The 7,324-nt window shown below is 38.4% G+C and overlaps 1 non-coding gene across 1 annotated transcript; it reads left to right on the forward strand.

The window, feature by feature from the left end:
• Positions 1-4,745: 4,745 nt before the first annotated feature.
• LOC112299968 (small nucleolar RNA SNORA79) lies at positions 4,746-4,889 on the forward strand. The gene has a single exon (XR_002974343.2). It is a non-coding gene; the product is annotated as a small nucleolar RNA SNORA79 (small nucleolar RNA).
• Positions 4,890-7,324: the final 2,435 nt, after the last annotated feature.

Genomic DNA, 7,324 nt, shown 5'->3' on the forward strand with positions numbered 1-7,324 from the left:
TGAGAGTGAGATGCAGAGTATGCTGGCAGGGAGGAGCAACTACATGGACTTATGTAGGGTCCCCCTTAGATTTGGCTATTGGTAAATTTCCTTCAAAGGCCGTGTAGAGCTATGTGGAATCTCTAGGAGCATGTGGGGGTTGTCAGGAAGGGGAAAAGTTGTCAGAAGACTAGGGGCTGTGTAGACCTCACGTTAAGTCCTGCTGAGGGCCACACGGAGGTCAGGGAGGGGCAGCCTCACCAGGAGCACACAGAAATAACTGCTCAGGTTTTTTTTTTTAGACTGTGCTACAATTTGCTAATGCTCCACTGAGCATTTTTGTATTGACATTTATATACAAGACTACTCTGTAGTTTTCTTTATGCGTACTCTTTAATTAGTTTCTATTACCAAGTTGTGCTCACTCCATTGTTGAAAAGAGAAAGCAAGATTTCTTCACTCTCTCTGCTCTAGAACACATTCAATTAAATGTAAATTATTTATCCCTCAAAGCGTTGGTGGAATTTACTGGAGAATTTCATCTCTGTCGATAGGGAGACTCTGTACTTTCTATCTCATCTAGGATCAATTTTTCAAATTTTTCTTACTCTTGAAATTTTTCAATGTTGTCTAGTTTATCAAATGCAAATGTATTTGTTCATTTAGTCAACCGACTTTTTTTGTGTGCCACTCCTCTATCTGAGGCAGCTGGGACAGATCAGTAAACAAAATAAAAATCCCTAAGCTCTCTTACACACTAGAACTCTTTTGATTCCTTTAATTTTCCCAAACCTGCGGTTGTTTCTCCCTTTTCATTCTTATTTTGTATGTCTCTCTGTTGTTTTTCCTGTTAATTAATTAGTAGCTCATCAAGTCATTTTTGCTTGTTTCTGGATTTCACTTAGAACAAATTTCCCAAAGGAAAAGGAAATTCATTAATTGGTTCTGCTGTTTCTCTGTTTCCTAATTCATTAATATCTCATTTTCTTTTACTGATTTCTTGTCTATTTTTCTGAGTTTTTCAATAGACCTCTAACTTTTTAGGTCGAATGCCTTCACTGATTTTGTTTGGTTGTTTTTCCTTTTCTGGTTTTACAATATAAACATTGACTACATGAATTTTTCTTCTGAGCACTGTTTTAGTTAAGATTTTATAAATCAATTTTGTTATTTTCTAGACATCCTCAATCTGGATTTTGCTTTATTCTTCAGTTAGTAGTTGTTTACAAGGGTTCCTGTCTTATTTTAATTTCTAGTGTTAGAGCTTTTTTCCTAGCTTTTACATTCTACTTTCAACCATGCTGAACTCAGCATCAATGTCTTCAATATTTCATGGGACTGTAAAGTATGATTTGGGTATAATGGACATATAATTCCATGTTATACAGTTCATCATCTAATATTCGAAAAGCTACTTTGGGTGAGTGGTTCTTTCATTCAACAGTGGGTTTTTTAAATTATATTTTATTGTTTATGCTATGACAATTATCCCAAATTTTTCCCCTTTGCCCCCCTAACAGTTGAGTGGTTCCCAGTTGAATGGTTCTCAACTTGGGTAACTTAGTCCCACACTCCTCCAGGGTACATTTGGCAGCATCTGGACACATTTTTGGTTATCGAAACCAGTGGGAGGTGGGGGAAGGTGATACTGACATTCAGCAGTTGGAGGCCAAGGATGCTGCTAAACATCCTCCACAGGATAGCACCCCCGCCCCCCACAAAGACTCATCTGGGCCAAAGTGTCAATAGGACCAAGGATGGGAACCCTGCTAACACGAGAGTCTTAAAAAAGTGAAAACGTGCTCATCCCTAATGCCATAATTTCAGTTTATTACATATTACTGAGAACTAACTCATTTAGGCTCATGTTTAGTGTTTAGAGTAAGCCACCCATTCTTTATAATTTATCTGTTTTTATCTTATGCATTTTATCTTTTCTCAGATCATTAAACTAATAACAGGTTTCATGCTGTCCATATTTGAGTTTAAAGCATATGGGCAAGAGTCCTGATGAAAATGAGTTAATGCTGAAAACAGAAATGATATATTATTCCTTCAGTAAAGTCAAGAAAAAATTGCTCTCATAAATAAAATGTATTTATTTTATCAGTTTACTTTCTTTATCAGTTCTGATAAAGAAAATTGCTCTGACTCCTATAGAAAGATAGAAACAATTGGAGAGATTAGATTAAGATGGTAATCTACTTTCCTTCTTGCCCCAAGTTTCTTGAATAGACCAAACCCATAGCACCTCTAGAAAACCCTGGTAAAGAAAGGGTACATCAGTGAGCCAAAAATCCCTAAGGATAGAAAGCAGAAGTAATTGGATTGACAAAGAAATAAAGAGCAAAAAACTGTAGCCCAAAGTACTTGCAGGAAACAACTGCTGCAAAGATAATAGCAACTTTAGACATGCTTCAAACTTAGAGTCAAAAAAATTGGAAAAAAAAAAAGTAGAAGTTTCCATGACCCCACACTGCACCAGGGCTATTTCCTCCTACACACACACAGTCCTGAGAGGCTGCCAAGACCCATGTTTGTTCTTCTGGTTGAAACCACTTCTTTCTTTAAAAAAATAATACTAATTTTTCAATTACAGTTGACCTTCAGCATTATTTTGTACTGGTTTCAGTTGTTAGACGTAGCGGTTAGACACATGTAATTTACAAAGTAATTTCCCCCAAAGTCTAGTGCCCGCCTGGCACCATACATAGTTACTGCAATATCATTGACTATACATGTATTCCCTATGCTGTACTTTACTTCCCTGTGACTATTCTGTAATTACCAATTTGAGAAACCACTTCTTTCAAATCGAAGTGAGTACTATTCTGGAAGAGGGCCGGAACCACAATATTAAAACTGGATTGAGAAACAGATCACAGCTTGCAATAACTTCAAAGAACCACACACAAAAAAAGATTCAAACAAGAAAATCAAAGCGATTCTGACTCTTAATTCCAGGATAAACCTATGGTATGGGGGAAGGGGAGAAGAAGTGACAATAGAAGGAGGAAACAGCACTTCCTGCTAAGATGGAGGCATAGGTAGACACACTGTGCCTCCTCACACAACCAGAAGAAAGACAACAACAAATTAAAAAGCAAAAAATAACCAGAACTGCCAGAAAATTGAACTGTATGGAAGTCTGACAACCAAGAAGTTAAAGAAGAAATATTCATCCAGACTAGTCAGAGGAGTGGAGACAGTCAGCTTGGCAGAGAGGACTTGTAGTAAGGCAGTGGCTAGTGGACCAGGTGGTCCCACATTTGTGTGCAGATAAACCAGGAGGAACAAGTGGGGAGTGAGACAGACCATACAACCCAGGGTTCCAGTGCAGGGGAAATAAAGCTTCAAAGCCTCTGACTGAAACCCCTGTGGGGTGAGGCGGCAGCAGGAGAAACTCCCAGCCTCACAGGAGAGTTCGTTGGAGAGACCCACAGGGTCCTAGAACATATACAAACCCACTTACCAGGAATCAGCATCAGAAGGGCCCAATTTGCTTCTGGGTTGCAGGGGAAGTGACTGAAAGCCAGCAGAGAGCCTACTAAACAGCTTTGTTCCATCTCGGATCCCTCCCACACACACAGCACCACAACGCAGGGATGAGGGTTGCCCTGCCCTGGCAAATACCTAAAGCTCCACCCCTTAAAATGTAACAGGCTCACCCAGACAAAAAATATGGCCCAAATGAAGAGATCAAAGATCCAAAAATAGAACTAAGCAACGAAGAGATAGTCAACCTATCAAACGCAGAGTTCAAAACACTGGTAATCAGGATGCTCACAGAAATGGTTGACCATGGTCACAAAATAGAGGAAGAAGTGAAGGCTATGAAAAGTGAAATAAAGGAAAATGTACAAGGACCCAACAGTGATGGGAAGGAAACCAGAACTCAAACCAACGATTTGGACCAGAAGGAAGAAATAAACATTCAACCAGAACAGAACGAAGAAACGAGAATTCAAAAAAAAATGAGAAGAGGCTTAGGAACCTCTGGGACAACTTTAAGTGTTTCAACATCCAAGTCATAGGGTGCCAAGTCAAACATCCAAGTCAAAAGGAGAAGAGGAACAGCAAGAAACTGAAAACTTATCTGAAAAAATAATTAAGGGGGACTCCCCCAATCTGGCAAAGGAAATAGACTTCCAGAAAGTCCAGGAAGCTCAGAGTCCCAAAGAAGTTGGATCCAAGGAAACACTCACCAAGGCACATCATAATTACATTACCCAAGATTCAAGATAAGGAGAGAATCTTAAAAGCAACAGGAGGACAGGAGAGAGTTACCTACAAAGGAAGGCCCATAAGTCCATCAGCTGATTTCTCCAAAGAAACCTTACAGGCAAGAAGAGGCTAGAAATAAGTATTCCAAGTCATGAAAGGCAAGGACGTACATACAACATAACTCTATCCAGCAAAGCTATCATTTAGAATGGAAGGGCAGATAAAGTTCTTCCCCCATAAGGTAAAGTTAAAGGAGTTCATCATCACCAAGTCCTTACTATATGAAATGTTAAAGGGACTTATCTGAGAAAAAGAAGACGATCAAAAATATGAACAGTAAAATGACAAGAAACTCACAACTATCAACAACTTAACCTAAAAACAAAAACAAAAACAAACTAAGCAAACAACTAGACCAGGAACAGAACCACAGAAATGGAGATCACATGGAGGGTTATCAGCAGGGAGGGGGAGAGGGAGAGAGGGGGAAAAGGTACAAGGAATAAGAAGCATAAAGAGTAGATACAAAATAGATGGGGGATTGATGACTATTCCTCCTATTGCCTTCAGGACTGGCACTAGGATTTTAGGTCATCATAAATTAAAATTTGATTTTCTTCACTCTGAAAATATTAGGATAATTGGATTATCTGTTTATTTGCTGAAATTTGCAGAATCAAACACTTAGTTAAAAAATTAAAAATTAATAAAATAAATAAATAATTTTAAAAATTAAAATAAATTTTTAAAAGTTTTTTAAATTTTTTAAAAATAGATGGGGAAGGGTAAGAATAGTATGGGAAATGGAGAAGCCAAAGAACTTATATGTATGACCCATGGACATGAACAGAGGGTGAGGGATGCTGGTGGGAGGTGGGGTGTAGGACGGAGGGGAATAAAGGGAAGAAAAAGAAAATGAGACAACTGTAATAGCGTAATCAATAATATATATTAAAAGAAGGAGGAAACAGAAGAACATGGTATTAAGGGAGACCCTTGGCTACGTAAGGACTAGAGCATTATGACTGAAGGAAGCAGAATTTGCCACCTCTAAACATGCCACTTCGGTATAAGGATTATTTTCAGTGGGAGGCAACTGAGAAGACATAAGTACGAGAAAAGCTCTATTTGCCTCAGAGGAGGACATAAATTTACAAAGAGTTCATTATTCCCTCTCTACCGGGGAAGATACAAATTAATCACTGGAGACAACTTTAGGTGTTTATCAGTGGGAGGTGGCATGGGAGGAATTTACATAACAAATTACATATGACTGTATAACTGTCCTGTGGGAAATGGAAGTACATTGTAATAAGGCTTTTCTAGTGAACATGAAGTCATTAGATAATATCCTGTTTTAAGGTAAACATGCATCAGGGAATCTCTAGTTAGAGTAACCTTTTTTTTTTTTTAATTGAGCTAGTAAGGCAATTGTGGAGAAATGTGGAACCTTAAAAATATTTGGTTAATACAAAAGAAGGCAGAAAAGAAAGCAAAAGGATCAAAAAACAGATAGAATAGGTAGTTTAAAACAAGATGGTAGAATCAAACCCAGTCAAACTTATAATTATGACTCATGTAATTTGTTCCAGAATTCAAAATAAAAGGCAGAGATTGTCAGACTTGATACAAATATAAGACCCAACTATATGCTACCTACAGAAAACTCACTTTAAATAGAAATTTTTTTAAAATGGCATCCCTGGCCCGGCTGATGTGGCTCAGTGGATTGAGTGCCGGCCCGCAAACCAGAGGATCACTGGTTCAATTCCCAGTCAGGGCACATGCCTGGGTTGTGGGCCAGATCCCTGGCTGGGAGCATGTGAGAGGCAACCACACATTGATGTTTCTCTCTCCCTCTCTTTTTCCTGCCCTTCCCCTCTCTCTAAAAATAAATAGATAAATAAAAATGGCATCCCTTTACACCTGTTAAATTAGAAAAATTAGGGGATTTTGGCCTTAATGAACAACAGATAGAAATGTATTCTACCAGTACAGTCATTCTGGAGAGCGATCTGGCATTTGTCCAGATTAAATCTGTGCAGCCCTCTGGTCCGGCTAGTCCGTATCTGAGGATTTATCCCAAAGAAAGACCCACTTATGTCCATGAGATTGCATGCACAAGGCTATTCATAGAAGCACTGCTTGTTGTAGCTCAGCGTCAGAAGCACTCTGGGTAGCCATCGCAGTGAAGAGGATGAGTAAAACACAGTAAATGCCCACGATGGAGCACTGTGCAGCCAGAAGCAGCAACAGGCTGACTGTAAACATAGCAATATGGATCTTTAAATCATGGCGAGGGAAAAAATAAGATAAGGAACGGAATGAAAACCAATATAATAATGTATGCCAACTATACCTTAAAAATAGTTTTGAAAAAGTTTGAAGTCATAAAAATATATAGCAACTCTAAAATTTAAAAAAAGAAATGGAATGAGCTCTATAACATGATACACTTTACATAATTAGAGACATGCCTTCTGAACAACATTACCCATTTTAGAGCAACACAGACAAGAGTATGTATTTAAAATAATCAAACAGACCCTGGCTGGTGTGGCTTAGTGGACTGAGCTCTGGCCTGCACACCAAAAGGTCGCCCGTTCAATTCCCAGTCAGGGCACATACCTGGGTCCCCAGTAGGGGGCGTGTGAGAAGCAACTGATCACATATCTCTCACCCACTGAGGTTTCTCTCCCTCTCATTCTCCCTCCCTTCTTCTCTCTCTAAAGTAAATAAATAAAATCTTTACAAATAAATAAATAAATAAAATATTAGAACAGTTACATATGCAGGGGAGTGAAAAGATAAAAGGGATAAGTGACAATGCATAAATACATATGTGCATGTATAAAAATGAAAGAAAAGCCTCGCACGAGCTATAAATGTTAGTGCCATAGACTGAGTTAAGGCTAACTCAGCCCCTGTACATGAAGTCCAACTAAGAAAAACAGATGTAGAACAAAATGCCCTAGAGTTGGACATGTCAGCATTTTCATTTAGACATTCTGACTTTTTTCACCCAATTCTAAAATTATATAAATTATCTTTATTTTTCTAATCAGTTCTGGTTGTTTTGTTTTTACATCTTTAATTCACATGGAAACACTTTTTCATTTGC

This window comes from Desmodus rotundus, chromosome 6 (genome assembly GCF_022682495.2).
Source record: "Desmodus rotundus isolate HL8 chromosome 6, HLdesRot8A.1, whole genome shotgun sequence".
NCBI lineage: Eukaryota > Metazoa > Chordata > Mammalia > Chiroptera > Phyllostomidae > Desmodus > Desmodus rotundus.